General features: G+C 38.6%; 1 pseudogene; it reads right to left on the reverse strand.

The window, feature by feature from the left end:
* LOC141504462 (protein C-mannosyl-transferase DPY19L3-like) overlaps positions 1–23,712 on the reverse strand; it is a 95,123-nt pseudogene that overhangs the window by 49,286 nt on the left and 22,125 nt on the right.

A 23,712-nucleotide genomic window follows, 5' to 3' on the forward strand; every position in this document is an offset into this window, starting at 1 on the left:
AATCTTTCAAGTTGCCTTGGTCTGAAAATTTTTTATGGGTTCTGACACTCTAGAATTTGGTTTGAATCATTATTTAAAGATATTTGGAGTGGTTTGCAGGGGATTTCTGGGGAATCTCTGCTTTGACTCCACCATCTTGGTCCTGGCCCCCCTACCCCATGAATATCCTTTTCCAGGCAAAATCCCTGTATGTGCAAAAATGAGACAATTTCATGTCACCATATCCAAAAGATTGCCCCATCTATTATCTCCTCTTTTTCATGTATCACCAATCTCTGTCTGCTGTCTTTGTCTCCTCATATTCAAAAAATCTTCTCTTGATTCCTCTATCCCTATATCTCTTCTTCCTTCTTGTAGTCAAACTCCTTGATAACACTGACTACAATTTCTACCTCTACTTCTTTTCCTCTCACATATTTGAAGTTTGACTTTCATTTTCATCATTCAACTAAAACAGCTCTCTCCTGTCAAAACTTGACATGAAGTACCAGTGCCATGAATAACTGTCAAGTCAGGATGAGGAATACTCAATGTTTATTGTAAAGGCAGGAATGATATTGATCAAGACTAATAGAAATTGGGGTGGCTAGGTGGCGCAGTGGATAAAGCACCGGCCCTGGAGTCAGGAGTACCTGGGTTCAAATCGGGTCTCAGACACTTAATAATTACCTAGCTGTGTGGCCTTGGGCAAGCCACTTAACCCCATTTGCCTTGCAAAAACCTTAAAAAAAAAGACTAATGGAAATTGTCTGCCAGGAACTGTCTTTGCTTACCTCCATTAAGGCTACTGGATCATGGTTCCCTTTTGACAGAATCAGATGGGCTCCCCTGTTCCACAGCTTTAGTGACCCAAGTTGGATTGATCTTCTCTAGCTAAAGCTAATGAGTGATGGACAAAACCATGAGGTTTTTAATATAGTTTTTAAAGGGTATACTGTGTATAATAGGAAGGTTGGGAGTATTACCTAGGGCATATATACACAGTATGAACTTATCTATATGAAACTTAAGCTTAGAGGGTGAACCAAGTGGAACTATGACTGCTAATATGTTTTTCTTTTTAAATTTAGAAAAACGTTTTTTGCTAAGGGCAGGAGTTGGGGGCAAGAGATATTGACACGGTGGCACGTGCCTAGTTATATTCACACATTAGCACATAAAAGGAATTTGCTAGATTTCACTCTCCAAAATTACAAATATCTTACTTTCCAAATTATTCTTCTTGACCATCTGCAACTTTTGACACTGACGATTACCCTCTTTCTCCTTAATATTCTTTTCCCTCTAAGTTTTAGTAGCATTGTTCTTTCCTAATTCTTCTCCTGTCTGTCTGAATACTTCTCAGTTTCCTTTGCTGGAGAAAAAAAAGATATGAATATTTTGTTTTAGCCCCCTTATTTTCTTTCCTCCATCAGGGAATCATCTAAAGAGAGGAGAAATAATTTAAGAATTATTGCAATTATTATGGCATCAGTGGAAAAATATGTTAGTAGTAGCTTTTGTGATGGACTTATCATAAAGAATGTGATCCACCCATGACAGATCTGGAGGTGTTGGAACACAAACTGAACACATTTATTATTATTATTATTGTTGTTATTATTATTATTATTATTATTATTATTATTATTATTATTATTGGGGATTGCAGGGCAGGTGGGACTGGGTGGCTTGCCTGGGGCTGCACAGCTGGGTGATTGTTGGGTGTCTGAGGACAGATTGGGACCCGGCTGCTCCTGGCTCCAGGGCCAGTGCTCTGTCCACTGCACCACCTGGCCGCCCCTACTATTATTATTGATATTATTATTATTATTATTTTATTTTATTTTATTTTGGGTCTTTTTTTTGTTTTTTCAGGGCAATGGGGTTAGGGTAGCTTGCCTGGGGACACACAGCTGGGTGATTGTTGGGTGTCTGGGGCCGGATTTAGGTTTGGGTGCTCCTGGTTCCAGGGCCGGTGCTCCATCCACTGCACCACCTGGCTGCACCTATTACTATTAGTAGAAGTAGTAGTAGTAGTAGTAGTAGAGTAGTAGTAGTAGTAGTAGTAGTAGTAGTAGTAGTAGTAGTAGAGTAGTAGTAGTAGTAGTAGTAATTTTAATTTTTTCTCTTTACTTTATTGCTCATGCAGGTCTATATTTTTGGGGGGAGGGGGTATTATGTTTACTCTTAAGAATATTTTAGTAATGTATAAAAAAATATTATTTGTACAAAAATAAGAAGAAAAAAAGAATTGTTGCTTGAAAACCATGATCAAAACAATAGATTGAGTAGCATTCTTTTGGAAATCATCAAAGAAAACCACCCTGATATCCTAGAACCAGAAGGCAAAATAGTCATTGAAAGACTCCACCAATGACTTCATGAAAGGCTTCCCAAAATGAAAACTCAAAGGAATACTGTAGCAAAACTGAAGAATTACCAGATCAAGGAGAAAATCCTGCAAGTGACCAAAAAGAAACAATCCAAATACCAAAATGCCACAGTCAGGGTTACACAGGATCTGACTGCATCAATATTAATGAATGAAAGGTGCTGGAATATGATATTCCAGAGGGCAAGAGAGCTTAAGTTACAATCAAAAAGCAACTACCCATCAAAATTGACCATACTTTTCCAGAGGAAAAGATGAAAATTAACAAAATTGGTGACTTTCAAAGTTCCCTGATGAAAAAACCAGAGCTGAACAGAAAATTTGTTCTTCAAACAGGAGACTCAAAAGATACATGAAAAGGTAAATAGGGGAAAAGAAAAAGATTGCTATTCAATAAGCTTAAACTGGGAGGAAGATTCTCATAACTTTTTTTAGGTTTTTTTGCAAGGCAATGGAGTTAAGTGGCTTGCCCAAGGTCACACAACTAGGTAATTATTAAGTGTCTGAGGTCAGATTTGAACTCAGGAACTCCTGACTTCAGGGCCAGTGTTCTATCCACTGCACCACCTAACCACCCCAGATTCTCATAACTCTTGAGAATTGTAATCCTATTAGATGGAGTCATTTAGGCTGAAGGTATGAACATAAGTTGATTTTGATGGGATGATTTTTGAAAAAAAATTAAGACAAAAATATAATAAGATGGGAGGAAGAGGGAGGTAGAATGGGGTAAATTGCATCACATGAAGAGATATAAAGGACCTATTACAGTAGAGAGAAAGGAGGGACTGAAAACTGCTTTAATCTTAATTTCATCAGATTTGGCTTCAAAGAGGGAGTAACACATGCCCTCAGTGTTGGGTTTAGAAATTTATCTTACCCTTCAAATATTAGGAAGGGAAAGGGGGAGGGAAGAGGGACTGATAGAAGGGAAGGAAGAAGAAGAAAAGGGAAAGGGAGAAGAAAAGGGAGGGTGTCTGATAGAAGGGGGACAGATTGAGGGAGGGATCTTCAGAAGCAAAACACAGGTGAGGAGGGATAGGGTAAAAGGGGGGGAGTGAAAATGAAAGAGAAATAGCATGGAGGGTAACAAGGAGTTAGTAATTATAACTGAATGTGAAAGAGATAAGCTCTCCCATAAAACAGAAGCAGATAGCAGAGTGGATTAAAAACCAGGGTCCTACAATATGCTGTTTACAAAAAACACATTTAAAGCAAAGAGATACACATAAATGTAAAAAACTGGAGTAGAATTTATTATGCTTCAACTGAAGTGAAAAAAAGCAGGGGTAGCAATCCTTATCTCAGACAAAGCAAAAGCAAAAAGTAGACCTCATTAAAAGGGATAAGGAAGGAAACTACATCCTACTAAAAAGTATCACAGACAATGAAGTAATTTCAGCACTAATATATGCACCAAGAGATATAGCATCTAAATTCTTACAGAAGAAACTAAATGAATTACAGGAAAGCATAGACAGCAAAACTGTACTGGTAGGGGACCTCAAACCCCCCCCTCAGAATTAGATAGGTCTAACCATAAAATAAACAAGAAGGAAATTAAAAAGGTGAATAGAATGTTAGAAAAGTTAGATATGATAGATCTCTGGAGAAAATTGAATGGGAATAAAAACTTTTTCTGTGAGATGTGGCACCTACACAAAAATTAACCATATAGGCATAAAAACCTCATAATCAAATGCAAAAAGGCAAAAATGTTAGATGCATCTTTTTAAGATTATGATGCAATAAAAATCACAAGCAATAAAGAGTCATGGAGAGATAAACCTAAGATTAATTGGAAACTAAATAACCTATGGTTAGGATGGGTCAAACAGCAAATCATAGAAATCATTAATACTTTCTTCCAGGACAATGATAATAAGGAGGAAATATACCAAAACTTGTGGGATATAAACAAAGGTGTTATTACAAAAAAATTTGTATCTCTAAATGCTTACATGAAAAGTAGAGAAAAAGGAGATCAATGAATTGGGCATGCAATTTAAAAAGCTAGCGAAAAATCCTGAATTAAGGACCAAAATAGAAATTCTGAAACAAAGAAGAAATTTTAAAATTAAAAATCAAAAGTAAGAAAACTACTGAATTAATTTTAAAAAAGAGTTCAGTTTATGAAAAAAATTAATAAAATTGATAACTTTTAGTTAATCTGATTAAAAAAGAAAGAAGGAAACAAATTACTAGAATCAAAAATGAATAAGGAAAATAAACAAATGAAGAGAAATTTAAATAATAATGAAAAGCTTTTTTTTACCAATTGCATGTCAATAAATCTGACAATTTAAGTGAAAAATGAATATTTACAAAAATATGAAGTGCACAGCTTAAAAGAAGAGGAAATTAATTAAATAACCCCACCTCAGAAAAAGAAATTGAACAAGGCATCAACGAACTCCCTAAGAAAAAATTCTCCAGGGTCAGTTGAATTCACAAGTAAATTCTTTCAAATATTCAAGGAGCTATTAGCTCCAATTCTAAATAAGCTATATGGAAAAAATAGATAAGGAGCTGTGCCAAATTCCTTCCATGACATCAATATGATACTGATAGCTAAAGAAGAGAAAGAGAAAGAAGAGAACAGTGAAACAGAGAAAACAGAGAAAGAAAATTATAGATCAATTTCCCTAATGAATATGGATGCAAAAATTTTAAATAGAATATTAACAAAGTGATAACAGCAAGTTATCATTAGGATAATACACTATAATCAAATAGGATTCATACCAGGAATGCAGGGTTGAATCAGCATTAGAAAAACTGCATAATTGTTCATATCAATGACAAAACTACAGAAATCATATCATTGTTTCAATATATGATGAAAAAGTTTTTGACAAAATAGAGCATCCATTCCAATTTTATTTATGGAATACATTATGTTAATTTATATTTAATGAGATAAACTACAAGCATTCACAATAAGATCAGGGGTGAAATAAGAATTCCTGTTATCATTATTACTGCCTTAGCAATAAGAGAAGAAAATGAAATTGAAGGAATTAGAATAGGTAAGGAAGAAACAAAACTCTCACTCTTTGCAGATGATATGATGGTAAACTTAGAGAATCCTAGAAAATGATCTAAAAATCTACTTGAAACAATTAGCAACTTTAGCAAAGTTGCAGAATATAAAATAAACTCACGTATGTCATCAGTATTTCTATATATTATTAAGGCACAGTACCAAGAGATAGAAAAAGAAGTTTCATTTAAAGCAATTGCAGACAACAAAAAATTATTGAGTCTATTTTCATACAAATAAAATTAGATCCAAATAACTGAGCAAATGTCAATTGCTCATGAGTAGACTGAGTTAATATAATAAAAATGATAATTCTACCTAAATTAAATTACTTATTCAATGTGTCTGATAGAAGGGGGACTTCCAAAAATTACTTAAACTAAAAAAAAAAAATAGTAACTAAACTATGGAGGAACAAAAGGTAAAAAATATCAAAGGCGTTAATGGGAGAGAGAAAGAAGGCAGCCTAGCCATACCAGATCTAAAATTATATTCTAAAGCATCAGTCATCAAAACTATTTGGTACTGGCTAAGAAAAAGAGTGGTGGATCAGTGAAATAGATTAGGTGTACAAGAAACATTGATAAATGACTATAGTAACTTGCTGTTTGATAAAGCCAAAGATTCCAGTTTCTGGGATAAGAACTCACTCTTGGGAAAACTGGAAGACAGTATAACAGAAGTTCAGCATAGAGCAACATTTCATATACATATATGTATATATATATATATATATATATATATATATATATATATATATCCTTTTCTTGGTGTATATATACACCAAGAAAAGGATAAAATGGATACAGGATTTACACATAAAAGGTTATAGCATAAGCCAGTTAGGTGAACAAGGAATAGTTTACATGTCAGATCCAAGGAAAGGGGAGCCGTTTATAGACAAAAAAATAGAGAGAGAACATTATAAAAAGAAAAATGAATCATTTTGATTACATTAAATTAAAAAGTTTTTGACAAATAAAACCAATCCAACCAAGATTAAAAGGAAAGCAGTAAATTAGGAAAAAAAAATTATGGGCGGGGGGGCAGAGCCAAGATGAGGATAGGATTTCTGAGAAGCTCTCTTCCAAAATATTCCAAAAACCTTAAAATTATGACGTTAACTAAATTTTGAGAACCCATAGAAAGACATGATGATGTAATTCTCTGGACCAAGGTAACCTGGTTAGCCAGTTGTTGGTTTTTCTGTTTTTGCAAAGTAGTGGAGTTAAGTGACTTGCTCAAGGTCACACAGCTAGATAATTATTAGCTATCTGAGGACAGATTTGAACTCAGGTCCTCCTGAATCCAGGGTTGGTGCTCTATCCACTGTGCTACCTAGCCACCCACCCCCCCAAAGTAACCTGGAAGATCATAGGAAGGCTCTGTTTCACAGGGTTGGAGGGGTTGGAGGGGTTGGAGAGGGTGGCAGACCAGCCAGGATTACCAAGTCTTCCAGGAATAGCCTGCGGGGTGCCTGGGTCCTAGGAAGTGCCAATTGGTGGCAACAGAAACAGTTTCCAGACTTGCCAACCTAGAAAACACCAAGCACAACTTGAAATATCAGTGGGAAAACCTCTGCCAAAGTGAGTGTAGAGCCCAGGCCAGCATGGTCCCTTAGCTCAGCTGTGGCCCTCAGCACAGCCAGAGGCCTGGAAAACAGAAGCAAGCCCACAGAGCCACCCAGCAACTTCTTGAAGAGCACTAAGCTCAGAGAAGGTAAGGGGGTGGGGAGAGACCGTCTAGGTCTCTCCTCTGTCCTTAGGACAGGACTCTGCTGCTTTGTGCATATTCAGATCCAGGTCACAGTCTGGGCCCCCATACTGCCATAGAGCAGGGACCCTCCTCACAGCCCTGGGGCAAAGGGGTTTGCTTATGGTCATCCACAGTGCAAAGTACAGGCAAGAGAGCAGTCAAAGCTTCTCATAAGATATTAAAGGAACTGAGGTCCTTGTGGGAGCATCCTAATAATGCTCAAAAGTTCAGGAAGGGGGTGGCTAGGTGGGCAAGTAGATAAAGCACCAGCCCTGGAGTCAGGAGTTTCTGGGTTCAAATCCAGTCTCAGACACTTAATAATTACCTAGCTGTGTGGCCTTGGGAAAGTCACTTAACCCCATTTGCCTTGCAAGAAAAACCTAAAAAAATAAAATAAAAAAATAAAAAATAAAAAAAGTTCAGGAAGCACCCCAAAACCAGGCACAGGCTGGGGAAATGAATAAGCAGGGAAAAAAAAGGAACCTGACCATAGACAGGGAATCAAAACACACACTCAAAAGATGAAAAAGTTCACACTTCTCCATCTAAAGCCTCCAAGAAAAATAGGAAATGGGCTCAAGTATGAATGAGCTCAAAAAAGATTTTGAAAATGAAGTAAGGGAGGTAGAAAAGAAATTGGGAAGAGAAATGAAAGAGATGCAGGAAAAACATGAAAACCAAGTCAACAGCTTAGTCAAGGAGAAAAAAAAATGCTGAAGGAAAAAAAACATGTTAAAAATCAGTTTGGGTCAAATGGAAAAAGCTGTCAAAAAAGTTATTGAGAAGAATACCTTTAAAAGCTGAATTGGCCAGGTGGAAAAGGAGATAAGAAAACTCTCTGAAGAAAACAATTCCTTCAAAAGTAGAATGAAGCTAAAGGGAGCTGATGACTTTGCAAGGAATCAAGAAACAATAAAGCAATACCAAAAGAATGAAAAACTAGAAGAAAAAGTGAAATATCTCACTGGGAAAACAACTTAACCCAGAGAGCAGATCCAGAAGAGACAATTTAAAAATTGTTGGGCTAATTGAAAGTCATGATCAGGAAAAGAGCCTTAACTTCATTTTTAAAGCATTTCTACAGGATAATTGCCCCAATATCTTAGAAGCAGAGGGCAAAAATAGACATTGAGAGAATCCACCAATTTCCTACTGAAAGAGATCCAAAAAAAAATAACCCTCGGGAATATTATAGCCAAGAAAATACTACAAGTAGCCAGAAGGACACAATTCAAATATCATGGAACTACTCTCAGGATTACTTGGGACTTAGCAGCAGCATCCACATTAAGGGCTCATAGGACTTGGAATACAATATTCCAGAAGGCAAAAAAGCTTGGATTATAACCAAGAATCAGCTCCCCAGAAAAAGTGAACATCTTCTTCCAGGGGAAAAGATGGACATTCAATGAAACGGGAATTTCAAATTTTCCTGTTGAAATGAACAGAGAGAGTTGAAATGAAAGTTTGATCTGCAAATACAGGACTCAGGTGAAGCATAGAGAGGGTGGATGAGAAGGCTAAATTGTAAGGGATTTATTGTTGATGAACTGTGTGTATTCCTGCATGGGAAGATGATATTGATAATACTCATATGAAGCTTCTCATTTATTATAGCAGTTAGTTATAGTTGAGACACAGGAGAGACCTGAATTTGAAGATATAATATATATTTTTTTTAATGGAGTCCATGAGTGAAAAGGAAATGTACTGGGAGAAAGGAAAGGAGAGGTAGAATAGACTAAGATATTCATGTAAAAGAGTCAAGAAATACCTTTTGCAATGGGGTGAAAGGTGGGGAAGGTGAGGGGGAATGAGTGAGCTTTCATTCTCAACGTAAATGGCTCAGAAAAGAAATACACACACTCTTAACGGGGTATAGAAATCTTTTACCCTAGAGGAAAGGAATGGGAGAAAGGAGATGGGAGAAAGGAGGGGGAGTGTAGGTAATAGAGGAGATCATGGGAGAGGGTAATCAGATACAATGCATGTTTTTTTGTTTTTTTGCAAGGTGGTGGGTGAGGTGGCCTAACCAGGACCACTGGGTTGGGTGGTTCCTGGGTCTCTGGGGTGGGATGTGGCGTCCTAGCCCCCGAGTGGGTGATCTTTCCACTATGCCACTCGGCTGCCCTACAGCACACTTTTGAAGAGGGACAGAATGAAAGGAGAGGGAAAATATAATAAATGGTAGTGGAGTAGAATGGATTGAGGGGAATTACAATCAGTAACAGCAATTAAGGGAAAAATATTGAAGCAACTTCTCTAACCAGACTTATGATAAAGAATGCAATCTGTCCCAGAGACAGAGCTGATGATATCTGAACACAGACTGAAGTACATTTTTTTCTCTTTCTTTCATTTTATTTCCCATGAGGTTTTTTTATTTGGGGGGGGGCGAGAGGGGACTATGTTTACTCTTACAACAAGACTACTTTAGTAATGTGTAAATAAATAAAAATGTAAATATAAAAGTATGATAAAAGAAAAATATTTACAGTTAGTGTTTCTGATAAGAGTCATTTCTAAAATATATAGAGAATTTGTCAAACTTATAAGAACACAAGTCATTTCCCCAATTGATAAATGGGGAATAATCATATGAAAAGTATTCTAGATCATTCTTTTTTTTTTATTCTCAACCAAGTCAACATTATCTTTAATCTTTGACTGTCATAGGTCAGAATGAAAAAAAAAAAAGAGAAAATGTGGAATTAAGAAATTAAAAAGATCAGAGCTTTATACATAGCCTCATATCTTAAAAAATAATTTTTCCTAGAAAGTCTTTTGCTGCCAGTCACGACAAATGCCAAATAACATCATAGAAAATGAAATATATCTTTTCTTTTTTTAGGTTTTTTTTAATTTAATATTTATTCTCATTTTGTACAAATAATGTTTTTATACATTAATAAAATATTCTTAAGAGTAAATGAAATACCCCCTCCCCCATAAATATAGACTCACTTGAGCGATAAAGGGGAGAGAAAAAAAAATTAAAATTTTAACAAAAGGGGTGGAGCCAAGATGGCGAAAAGAAAGGATCATGTCTTAGGCGCTCTCTCTTAAAACTCATAAGCTAAGGACTCTAACTAAACTTTTGAGACACAGAACCCACAGTGAGGCAGTTCTCCTACTCAAGGTAACCTGGAAAACAGCAGAAAGGCTCTGCTCCCTGGGGTCGGAGGGGCAGCCCGCCAGAAAGAAAGAACTTCAGCTTCCCGGAGGCATCCCCAAGCGCTGGGAGCCATGACTGATAGCAGCGGGGAGTCTCCTGAGTTACACCCCAGGGAGCACCGAGCACAAAGTGGGGGAACAGCAGGGGACCTCTGCCAGAGCGAGGACATGGAGTATACAATGAGCAGAGGCCAGCACTGCCCAGATCCAGGAACATAAGCAGGAGGAGACGGTAAGCAGGATCCACCCAGGGCATGAGCCCATTGAACCTAGGAAGAGGAGTGAAGAGAGAGAGAGAGAGAGACTGCTGAGCTCTGCCCCAGGAACAGGACTCTGGGGCTCTGACCACATTCAGATCTTGATCTCAGTCTAGGCCCCCCATAGAACAGCAGGGGCCCCCTCCACCTCAGGCCTGTGGCAGACCAGGAGGGAGGACAGAGCCCCACATACTGAGACCCTTGTGGGAGTGTCCCAAAAGCTCAGGAATCACCCCAAAACCAGGCTGAGGCTGGAAAAATGAGCAAGCAGAGAAAAAAGTGGAACACCATTGAGAAATATTTTGCAAATGAGCCCGAGAAGTATCAAAATACTCAGTCTGAAGATGAGGAAGCACAAGCTCCTGCATCTAAAGACTCCAAGAAAAACAGAAATTGGGCTCAGGCTATGACAGAGCTCAAAAAAAGACTTTGAAAATCAAATGAGGGAGTTAGAAGAAAAACTGGGAAAAGAAATGAGAGAGATGCAGGAAAAACCTGAAAATGAAGTCAGCAGCCTAGTCAAGGAAATCCAAAAAAAATGGTGAAGAAAATGGTATGCTAAAAACCAGCTTATTTCAAATGGATAAAACGCTTTAAAAAGCAAAATTGGCCAGATGGAAAAAGAGATAAGAAAACTCTCTGAGGAGAACAAATCCTTCAGACAAAGAATAGAATTCAGGGAGATTGATGAATTTACCAGATATCAGGAATCAATACTTCAAAACCAAAAAAATGAAAAAATAGAAGAAAATGTGAAATATCTCATTGAAAAAAACAACTGATATGGAAAACAGACTTAGGAAAGATAATTTAAAAATTATTGGAATACCTGAAAGTCATGATCAGGAAAAGAGCCTTGACATCATTTTCAAAGAATTACTACAGGAAAATTGCCCTGATATTCTAGAAGCAGAGGTCAAAATAGAAATGGCGAGAATCCACCAATCCCCCCAAGAAAGAGATCCCAAAACACCAACCCCTAGTAATATTATAGTCAAGTTCCAGAATTCCCAAGTCAAAGAGAAAATATTACAAGCAGCCAGAAGGACACAGTTCAAATATAATGGAGCTGCAGTCAGGATCACACAGGACTTAGCAGCAACCACATTGGAAGCTCGAAGAGCTTGGAATATAATATACCGGAAGGCAAAAGAGCTTAGAATGCAGCCAAGAATCAACTACCCAGCAAGGCTGAATGTCCTCTTCCAGGGAAAAAAGATGGACTTTCAATGAACCAGGGAAATTTCAAATGTTCCTGTTGGAATGGCCAGAGCTGAAGAGAAGGTTTGATCTTCAGATACAGGACTCAGGTGAAGCATAGAGATTGGAGGAGAAGGGGAAAATATGAGGGACTTAATGATGATGAACTGCATGTATTCCTGCATAAAAAATGACATTGATAATACTCATATGAACCTTCTCAGTTAATAGAGCAGGTAGAGGGAGCTTTTATAGTCGAAGCACAGGAGAAACCTGAATTCGAAGATAAAATATGGGGTAAAAATGGAGTCAATAGAAAAAAGGGAAATGTAATGGGAAAAAGAAAAAGGAGAGGGGGAATAGGCCAAGATATTTCATATAATAAGATTTTTCTTTATTACAATGAGCTATTGCAATGATATGGAAGGGGGGAAGGCAAGGGGGAATGAGGGAATCTTTGCTCTCATCACAGGTGGTTAGGAGAGGAAACAGCATATATACTCAATGGGGTATAGGCATCTGGAGTAAGAAGGAGAGGGGGACACAGGGGGAAGGGGTGGGGAAGTGAATGATGGAGGAGAGGATGGACCAGGGAGAGTGGTCACATATAGCACATTTTCTTTTTTACTTCTTGCAAGGGACTGGGATTGGAAGGCCTGTCCAGGACCATAGTGCCATGTGGATGCTGGGTCTAAGGGGTGGTATGGGGGCTCAGGGCCTCTTGGCCCCAGAGCCAGGGTTCTGTCTGCTTTGCCACTCAGCTACCCTACAGCAGAGTCAGAGTGAAAGGAGAGAGAAAATATAGTATGTGGTAGTGGAGAAATACAAAAGGAGGGAGCTGAGATCAGCAATGGCAACGGTGGAAAAATACTGAAGCAACTTTTGCCATGGACTTATCATAAAGAATGTGATCCACCCATGACAGAGTTGTTGGTGTTGGAACAAAGACTCAAGCACATTTATTATTATTATTATTATTATTATTATTATTATTATTGTTTTGGGGAGGATGGTGCAGGGCAAATGGGGCTGGGTGGCCTGCCTGGGGCCACATAGCAGGGTGATCATTGGGTGTCTGAGGCTAGATTTGGACCCGGGTGCTCCTGGCTCAAAGGCCAATGCTCTGTCTACCACCCAGTCACCCCTACTATTATTACTATTTTATTTTATTTGGGGTATTTTTTTTTTTGGTTTTTGCGGGGCAGTGGGGTTCGGGTGGTTTGCATGTCACACGGCTGGGTGACTGTTGGGTGTACGGGGCCGGATGTGGGCTCGGGTGTTCATGGCTCCAGGACTGGTGCTGCGTCCATTGAGCCACCTGGCCATACCTACGATTATTACTATTATGTTTTTTATTTTAATTTTTTCTCTCCCCTTTACTGTATCGCTCAAGTGAGTCTATGTTTTGGGGGGAGGGGGTATTTTGTTTACTCTTAAACAAGAATATTTTATTAATGTATAAAAAACATTATTTGTACAAAATGAGAATAAATAAATATTAAATATACAAACAAAATTTAAAAAAAATTTTTTTTAAATAGTAATAACTGTAGGTATGGCCAGGTGGTGCAATGGACAGAGCACCAGCCCTGGAGCCATGAGCACCCAAGCGCACATCCGGCCCCGCACACCCAACAGTCACCCAGCCGTGTGACATGCAAGCCACCCGAACCCCACTGCCCCGCAAAAAACAAAAAAAAAATACCCCAAATAAAATAAAATAGTAATAATAGTAGGGGTGGCTGGGTGGTAGACAGAGCATTGGCCTTTGAGCCAGGAGCACCCAGGTCCAAATCCAGCCTCAGACACCCAATGATCACCCTGCTATGTGGCCCCAGGCAGGTCACCCAGCCCCATTTGCCCTGCACCCCACCAAAATAATAATAATAAAAAATGTGCTTGAGTCTTTGTTCTAACACCAACAATTCTGTCACAGGTGGATCACATTCTTTATGATAAGTCCATGGCAAAAGTTACTTCCGTATTTTTCCACCATTGCAATTGCTGATCTCAGCTCCCTCCTTTCATATTTCTCTACTACCACATACTATATTTTCTCTCTCCTTTCACTCTGACTCTGCTGTAGGATAGCTGAGTGGTGCAGCAGACAGATTCCCAGCTCTGGGGCCAAGAGGGCCCCCAGACCCCATACCACCCCTTAGGCCCAGCATCCACCTGGCCCTATGGTCCCAGACAGGCCTTCCAATCCCAGCCCCTTACAAGAAGTAAAAAAGAAAATGTGTTATATCTGACCACTCTCCTTCCATGGTCCATCCTCTCCTCCATCACTCACATCACCCCCCCTTCCCCCTGTCCCCCCTCCTTCTTACTCCAGATGCCTATACCCCATTGAGTATATATGCTGTTTCCTACGCTAACCACCTCTGATGAGAGCGAAGATTCCCTCATTCCCCCTTGCCTTCCCCCCCTTCCATATCATTGCAATATCTCATTGTAAGAAAGAAAAATCTTATTATATGAAATATCTTGGCCTATTCCCCCTCTCCTTTTTCTTTCTCCCATTACATTTCCCTTTTTTCTATTGACTCCATTTTTACACCATATTTTATCTTCAAATTCAGCTTTCTCCTGTGCTTCATCTGTATAATCTCCTTCTACCTGCTCTGTTAATTAAGAGGGTTCATATGAGTATTATAAGTGTCATTTTTCTATGCAGGAATACATGCAGTTCATCATCACATCCCTCATATTTTCCCCCTCTCCTCCAATTTCCATGCTTCACCTGAGTCCTGTATCTGAAGATCAAACCTTCTGTTCAGCTCTGGCCATTCCAACAGGAATATTTGAAATTCCCCTGGTTCATTAAAAGTCCATCTTTTCCCCTGGAAGAGGACATGCAGCCTTGCTGGGTGGGTGATTCTTGGCTGCATTCTTAGCTCTTTTGCCTTCTGGTATATTAGATTCCAAGCCCTTCAAGCTTCCAATGTAGTTGCTGCTAAGTCCTATGTGATCCTGACTGCAACTCTACGATATTTGAACTGTATCCTTCTGGCTGCTTGTAATATTTTCTCTTTGACTTGGGAGTTCTGGAATTTGGCTATAAGATTCCTAGGGGTTGGTTTTTTGGGATCTCTTTCTCAGTAGGATTGGTAGATTCTCTCCATTTCTATTTTGCCCTCTGCTTCTAGAATATCAGGGCAATTTTCCTGTAGTAATTCTTTTAAAATAATGTCAAGCACTTGATAATTAACCTAGTTGGGTGATCTTGGGCAAGTCACTTAACCCCATTACCTTGTGAAAACAAAAAAAAATCAAAAGCATATACTATATGACCAAGTTTGGTCCTGAAGAAATTTTCAGAGGCTATAGATTTATAAACCAATGCACCTATCAGTCTTGACAGATTTGTTGGTTATTTTTGCTGGATTGCTTCTCCCTTGCTTTCTTTTTTTTATTCTTTGCTATAATGGTTGTGTCTCTAGGTGGTGTACTGAGAGGGGGGACATGGTATAGAAATTAAGGCAATGTGAAATAAAATCAGTCAAATTTTTACAAAATCAAAACTAAAAAAATTAATAAAATATTTTCTGGAAAAAAAAGAAAAAAGAAGATGATGTCAAGGCTCTTTTCCTGATCATGACTTTCAGGTATCCAAATAATTTTTAAATTATCTTGCCTAAGTCTGTTTTCCATATCAGTTGTTTTTTCAATGAGATGTTTCACATTTTCTTCTAATTTTTCATTTTTTTGGTTTTGAAGTATTGAGTCCTGGTTTCTCGTAAATTCATCAATCTCCCTGAGTTCTATTCTTTGTTCGAAGGATTTGTTCTCCTCAGAGAGTTTTCTTATCTCTTTTTCCATCTGGCCAATTTTGCTTTTTAAAGCATTCTTCTCCTTATTAACTTTTTGAACTTTTTTATCCATTTGACCTAAGCTGGTTTTTAGCATGCTATTTTCTTCAGCATTTTTTTTTTGGATTTCCTTGACTAGGCTGCTGACTTCATTTTCATGTTTTTCCTGCATCTCTCTCATTTCTTTTCCCAGTTCTTCTTCTAACTCCCTCATTTGATTGTCAAAGTCTTTTTTGAGCTCTGTCATAGCCTGAGCCCAATTTCTGTTTTTCTTGTTGTCTTTAGATGCAGGAGCTTGTGCTTCCTCATCTTCAGAATGAGTATTTTGATCCTTCTTGAGCTCATATGCAAAATATTTCTCAATGGTGTTTCTCTTTTTTCTCTGCTTGCTCATTTCCCAGCCTGAGCCTGGTTTGGGGGTGCTTCCTGAGCTTTTGGGACACTCCCACAATGGTTTCAGTGTGTGAGGCTCTGTCCTCCCTCCTGGTCTGTGAATGACCATATGCGCCCCCCTCTACCACAAGCCTGAGGTGGAGGGGGCCCCTGCTGTTCTATGGGGGGCCTAGACTGAGATCAAGATCTGAATGTGGTCAGAACCCTAGAGTCCTGTTCCAGGGGCAGAGGATAGAGCTCTGCAGTCTCTCTCTTCACTCCTCTCCCTAGGTTCAATGGGCTCATGCCTTGGGGGCTCCTGCTTACTAGCTCCACCTGCTTATGTTTCCTGGATCTGGAATGCAGTGGCCACTCTGCTCGCTGTGCCCTGAGGGCTTGGCTTCATGTGCTCACTCTGGCAGAGGTCCCCTGTTCCCCCAATTTGTGCCCTGTGCTCCCCAGGGCATAGCTCAGGAAACTCCCCTGTTGCTGTGAGCCGCGACTCCCAGCACCCTGGGCTGCCTCCAGGAGGCTGAAGTTCTTTTGCTCTGGCAGGCTGCCCCTCCAACCCTGGGGAGCAGAGCCTTTCTGTTCATTTCCAGGTTACCTTGAGTAGGAGAACTGCCTCTTTGGGTCCCTCTGTGGGTTCTGTCTCTCAAAAATTTAGAGTCCTTAGCTCATAAGATTTATGAGAGAGTACCTAAGACATGATCCATTCTTGTTGCCATCTTCTAGGTCATTCTTGATTTGAAAAATGCATATTAAAACCTCTCACACCTATCAGGTTGACCAATATTACTAAAAAAGGAAAATGATCAATATTGGAGGGCATGTGGGAAAACTGAAACTCTAATGCATTGTTGGTGGAGTTGTAAACTGATTCATCCTTACTGCAGAGCAATTGACCCAAAGGGCAATAAAACTGTGCCTATCATTTGATGCAGAAATATCACTACTAGGTCTGTATTCCAAAGAGATCACAAAAAATGATGAAAGCCTACATATCCAAAAATATTGATAAAATCTCTTTTTCTAATGGAAAAGAATTGAAAATTGAAGGGATACCTATTAATTGGGGAATAGCTAAACAAATTATGTTATATGAATGAGATGGAACAACTTCAAAGACAATTTTAGCAGTCTTGTGAGAAAAAAATATCTATATCCAGAGAAGAAGCCATGGAGCTTAAATGCAGACCAAAGCTGACTAGCTTCAATTTTTAAAAATCATCTTATGTATTTTTGCATTTCAATTTGATTCTTCTTTAACAACTGGACCTATATTTAACATGTTATACAAGTATAACTTATATTAGATTGTTTTTTTCAGGGTTAATGGGGAGGGAAAGAAGGAAGGAAAATGCGAAACTCAAAACATTGCAAAAAACTGTTAAAAACTACTGCTCCTAGGTGTTCTCTCCATAATATTTCAAAAATCTTAAAATTGTGTCTCTAAATTTTTGAGAGACAGAACCCATTGAAAGATCTAGTGAGGCAATTCTCCAGACCAAAGTAACCTGAAAAATAGTGGAAAGGCTCCACTCCACGGGGTTAGAGGGGCGGCCCACCAGAGTGAAGAAACTTCAGCCTCCCAGAGGCAGTCCAGGGTTTCTGGGAGCTGTGCTCATTGCTGGGGGGCGGGGTGCAGTTTCAAGACCTACACCCCAGGAAGCAATAGGCACAAAGTGGAGGGGACCTTTGCCAGAGCTAGCACATGAAACCCAGGCCCTCAAGGCAGTTGCAGCAGTCAGTGAGGTCAGCTCAACAGCAGTGGCCGCCACACAGCAGCCCAGTTCCAAGAAACTGAAGCAGCTGTGGAACTAGTAAGCAGTAGTCCCCAGACAACTGAGCATTGAGTGCTCAGCCTACCAAAGATAGGGAAGTGGAGAGAAACTTCAGAGGTCTGTCCTCTGTACCTGGAACAGGACTCTGGGTCTCTGGCCACATTCAGATCCTGATCACAGTTTAGGCCCCCCATAGAACAGTCCCCCCCACCTCAGCCCGGTGGCAGAAGGGTGCACTTGTGGTCATTCACAGACAAGGAGGGAAGGCAGTGAGTGCTTCACACACTGAGATCCTTGTGTGGGGGGGGGTCCCCAATAATACTCAAAAGCTCAGGAAGCACCCCAAAACCAGACAAGCTAGGAAAATGACTAAACAGAGAAAAGGGGGGAATACCATTGAGAAATACATTGTCTATGATCCCAAGAAGGAACAAAATACTCAATCTGAAGATGAGGTAGTACAAGCTCCTGCATCTAAAGACTCCAAGAAAAACAGAAATTGGGCTCAGGCTATGACAGAGCTCAAAAAGGATTTTAAAAATCAAGAAAGGGAGATAGAAGAAAAATTGGTTAAAGAAATGAGAGATATGCAGGAAAAACATGAAAAAGAAGTCAGCAGCCTAGTCAAGGAAATCCAAAAAAATGCTGAAGAAAATAACATGTTAAAAATCAACATAGGTCCAATGGATAAAAGTTCAAAAAGTTATTGAGAAGAAGAATGCTTTAAAAAGCAGAATTGGCCAGATAGAAAAAAAGACATAAGAAAGCTCTCTGAGGGAAATAAATCCTTCAGATATAGAATGGAACTAAAAGAAGCTGGTGACTTTACAAGAAGTCAAGACACAATACTTAATAAACACCAAAAGAATGAAAAATTAGAAGAAAATCTGAAACATCTCATTGAAAAAGCAATTGATTGATCTGGAAAACAAATTCAGGAAAGATGATTTTAAAATTATTGGGATATCTGAAAGTCATGATCATGAAAAAAGCCTTGACCTCATTTTAAAAGAATTACTACAGGAAAATTGCCCTGATATCCTAGAAGCAGAGGGCAAAATAGAAATTGAGAGAATCCACTGATCTTCCCTGGAAAAAGAACCCCCAAAAAACAACCTCCAGGAATATTATAGCCAAGTTCCAGAACTCCCAAGTCAAAGAGAAAATATTACAAGCAGCCAGAAGGACACAATTCAAATATCGTGGAGTTGCAGTCAGGATTACACAGGACTTAGCAACAACTTCATTAAGGGCTCATAAGGCTTGGAATATAATATTATGGAAGGCAAAAGAGCTCAGAATGCAACTGAGAATCAACTACCCAGCAAAACTGAACATCCTCTTCCAGGGGAAAAGATGGACTTTCAGTGAACCAGGGGAATTTCAAATGTTCCTGGTGAAACAACCAGAGCTAAAGTTTAATCTTTAAATACAGAACTCAGGTGAAGCATAGAGAATGGAGGAGAAGGGGAAAATATGAGGGACAGTGATGATGAACTGCATGTGTTCCTGCATAGAAAAATGATACTGATAATATTCATATGAAACTTCTCATTTAGTAGAAGGAGCTTTTATAGATCACGCAGAGGATAGAGCTGAATCTGAAGATATAATATAGTGTAAAAATGGAGTCAATGGCTAAAAGGGAAATGTAATGGGAGTAAGAGAAAGGAGAGGTGGAATAGGCTAAGAAACTTTTTATAAGATTTTTTTTATTGCAATGGGGTGGGGGAGGCAAGGGGGAATGAGGGAATCTTCCTTCTCATCAGAGGCGACTTGGAGAGGAAACAGTATACACACTCAATGAGGTATAGACATCTAGAGTAAAAAGGAAAGAAGGGGGACAGAGGGAAGGGTGGGTGTGAGTGTTGGAGGAGGAGAAGGTGGATCTTTTGGGGAGTGGTCAGATATAACATATTTTCTTTTTTACTTCTTGCAAGGAACTGGGATTGGGAAGCCTGTCCAGGACTACGGGGCCAGGTGGTTGCTGGGTCTCAGGGGTGGTGTGTGGGCAACAGGCCTCTTGGCCCCAGGACCAGTGATCAGTCTGCTGCACCACTCAGTTACCCTACAGCACATTTTAGAAGAGAGACAAAGTGAAAGGAGAGAGAAAATATAGTATATGGTAGTGGGGAGGTATGAATGGAGGGAGTTGCAATCAGCAATGGCAATGGTGGAAAAATATGGAAATAACTTTTATGATGGACTTATCATAAAGAATGTGATCCACCCACAACAGAGCTGGTGGTGCTGGAACCCAGAATGAAGCACATTTTTCTCTTTTCTTTATTTCTCATGAGGGTCTATATTTTGGGGGCAGAGGGGGTATTATGTTTACTCTTAAACAAGAATATTTTAGTAATGTATTAAAAATAATTTCTACAAAATAAAATAGATAGATAGATAGATAAACTACTGCTGCATATATTGGTAAAACAAAATATTAAAAAAAAACATCTCTAACTTCCCTAGTTTTAGAACTCTTCTACTGACAAACAGTCTAAATTATCTCTCATTAGCTATGCTTCTAATATTTTTCTGGCCTACTTAAAATACTTGAAATGAAAAACTACTTGCCCTCTTGTTTCTACATAGAAGTAGAAAATGAAAATATTTATGATGAAATCAAGTTTTTGTTTCTTAAAGAGCAGACATTCCAAAAAGCATAGTGAAAGGTTTGGGTAATTTTGGATTGGAATATTGGGAAAGAGGGGAGTTGGATTGAGAATCATGGAAAAGGGAGTGGTCTGTGGAGAATAAACAGTGTTATCAATAATGACATCTATGGGTCCATTTATCAATATAATATGAAGGGTATATGACCTATGACTGGGATGAAGTTTTCTAATCATTGAAGGATATTATCATTTTTGCTGATACATTGATGTTCTTGGTGCTGTTCCTACTTATTTCCACCTTTTATCAATTGGAAACTGACTATGAAATACAAATATCTGGCATCATCTACCACATCACCCTGATGTGGGATTTGGTTCTTTCTGGGACTCTTTGAGATGCATAGCTCTTCTAGAGACATCTGGGTCCTGGGATGAGATATGAATCAGGACACCTGGAGTTGGCTCTGGATGCAAAGCAATTAGGGTTAAATGACTTGCCCAAGATCACATCAAGGTCCTGACTTCAGGGTCAGCCCTCTCCCCACTGTGCCATCCAGCTGTCCTAGCATAAGGGGGAGCAGTTGACCCTGGCACAGAAAGCATGTTTTTTCTGACCTTTCAAATGAATCCAGTTCTAACTACCTTACTAATTTATAAATATTTTTGCGATATTAAAATTTTCACTTGGTTTTTTGTTCTTTAAACAATGTGCAATGTCTCTCTAGTTTGGAAGGCTTTTTATTTTTATTTTATTTTTGTTTAGGTTTTTGCAAGGTAATGGAGTTAAGTGGCTTGCCCTAGGCCACACAGCTAGGTAATTATTAAGTGTCTGAGGCCAGATTTGAACTCAGGTATTCCTGACTCCAGTGCTGGTGCTCTATCCACTGTGCCACCTAGCTGCCCCTTGGAAGGCTTTTTAAACTCAGTCTAAAGTCTTTAAATTATTGATTAAATGAGAAATAGTCTTAACCTACTGTTTGGGGCAAAGCAAGTTTCATTCCATAATATCCAATGATTTAACAAGTGTTTCGTTTCAGCCCATCATCAAATCTGAACTAAAAGAATATTGAATTCAGAGTTGAGTCTCCTTTATTTTCTTTCAAGAACTGGAAATTAAATTACAGGAGTCTATCCAAGGAACAGTTTTTTATTCTTTAGGTAAAATTCCCTATGTGGGGTTAAGGGGAGGAACCCTGGTCCTACTACACATAGATATTAATTTTTTTGTAATTTAGAATCTTGAAATTTTTAATAGAATATAATTACCTAACTAGACTTATTGTAGTGTTGAAAATTATTTGAATTTTTTAGAAACAGTTTTTCAAATAAATTTCATTATTCCTGCAATGATACTATATGACTATACATCATGGAATTCTACAGAAGAATAAAAGTTACAAATCATTTTACAGATGAAAAAAACTGAGACCCTGAGAGATTAAATTACTTTCTCACACTCACATAACAAACAAAAGCCAGAAATGAGATTTGAGATCAGATTCTATGACTTCACATTAAGTGCTCTGGTCACTGAAAAAAAGAAGACACCAGTGCTTTCTTGAATAGATGAAGCTCTCTTTAAATGGAGGTGGTAATTACTGATCAGAAGAGAGAATAGATAAACATTATTATTATTTTATGCAAAAAAAGCTGATGAAATAAAAAAACTTTAACACAACTGAGAAAAATGATTCATTCTCCTTCCATTGTATCAGGTCAACATTATTATTTTTTATTATTATCAGCAATCTGCTTATGAGATTTGTCACAGACTGAACTAATAAAAGCATATGTGAATCTTCCTGATAAAAATTAATAACATTTAAACAAAGTTGGACACATTTCTAATAGGTATTTCATTTTTCTATTTTTTATTTTTTTATTTTTATTAAAGATATTATTTGAGTTTTACAATTCTCCCCCCAATCTTTCTTCCCTTCCCCCACCCCCCCCCCACAGAAAGCACTCTGTCAGTCTTTACTTTGTTTCCATGTTGTACCTTGATCCAAATTGGGTGTGATGAGAGAGAAATCACATCCCCAAAGAAGAGAAGTCTAAGAGGTGACAAGATAAGACAATAAGATATCTGTTTTTTTCCTAAATTAAAGGGAATAGTCCTTGAACTTTGTTCAAACTCCACAGCTCCTTATCTGGATACAGATGGCACTCTCCTTTGCAGACAGTGCAAAATTGTTCCCGATTGTTACACTTGATGGAATGAGCGAGTCCTTCAAGGTTGAACATCACTCCCATGTTGCTGTTAGGGTGTACAGTGTTTTTCTGGTTCTGCTCATCATGCTCAGCATCAGTTCATGCAAATCCCTCCAGTCTTCCCTGAAATCCCGTCCCTCCTGGTTTCCAATAGAACAATAGTTGCTAAGCCATCCCCCAATTGAAGGACATTTACTGGATTTCCAATTCTTTGCCACCACAAACAGGGCTGCTATAAATATTTTTGTACAAGTAATGTTTCCACCCTTTTTCATCATCTCTTCAAGGCATAGACCCAGTAGTGGTATTTCTGGGTCAAAGGGTATGCACATTTTTGTTGCCCTTTGGGCATAGTTCCAAATAGCTCTCCAGAAGGGTTGGATGACCTCACAGCTCCACCAACAGTGAAATAGTGTCCCAGATTTCCCACAACCCTTCCAACAATGATCATTATCCTTCTTGGTCATATTGGCCAATCTGAGAGGTGTGAGGTGGTACCTCAGAGAAGCTTTAATTTGCATTTCTCTAATAATTAATGATTTAGAGCATTTTTTCATATGGCTATGAATTGCTTTGATCTCCTCATCTGTAAATTGCTTTTGCATATCCTCTGACCATTTGTCAATTGGGGAATGGCTTTTTGTTTTAAAAATATGACTCAGTTCTCTGTATATTTTAGAATGAGTCCTTTGTCAGAATCACTAGTTGTAAAGATTGTTTCCCAATTTACTACATTTCTTTTGATCTTGGTTACATTGGTTTTATCTGTGCAAAAGCTTTTTAATTTAATGTACTCAAAATCATCTAATTGGTTTTTGGTGATGTTCTCCAACTCTTCCTTAGTCACTATTTCATTTTTCTTGAGATTCTTTCATCTATTATCTGGCTATGAACTCATTTTGACAGTGATGAGGTGTCAACAGACTAGCTCCAGAACCAAAAGTATTTCTGAAACTAATATGAATGGAAAAAGGAAAAGTAAACTTTTGCAACTCAGGGCAACAATGACAACTAAAAAAACAGAACTTTAAATTCATCCTCCACTTAGACAAGCAGTTATTTTTTGCTAAAATGAAAGCAAGGGCGGAGCCAAGATGATGGTATGAAGGCAG

This window comes from Macrotis lagotis, chromosome 1 (assembly GCF_037893015.1).
Source record: "Macrotis lagotis isolate mMagLag1 chromosome 1, bilby.v1.9.chrom.fasta, whole genome shotgun sequence".
In the NCBI taxonomy this organism is placed as follows: domain Eukaryota; kingdom Metazoa; phylum Chordata; class Mammalia; order Peramelemorphia; family Peramelidae; genus Macrotis; species Macrotis lagotis.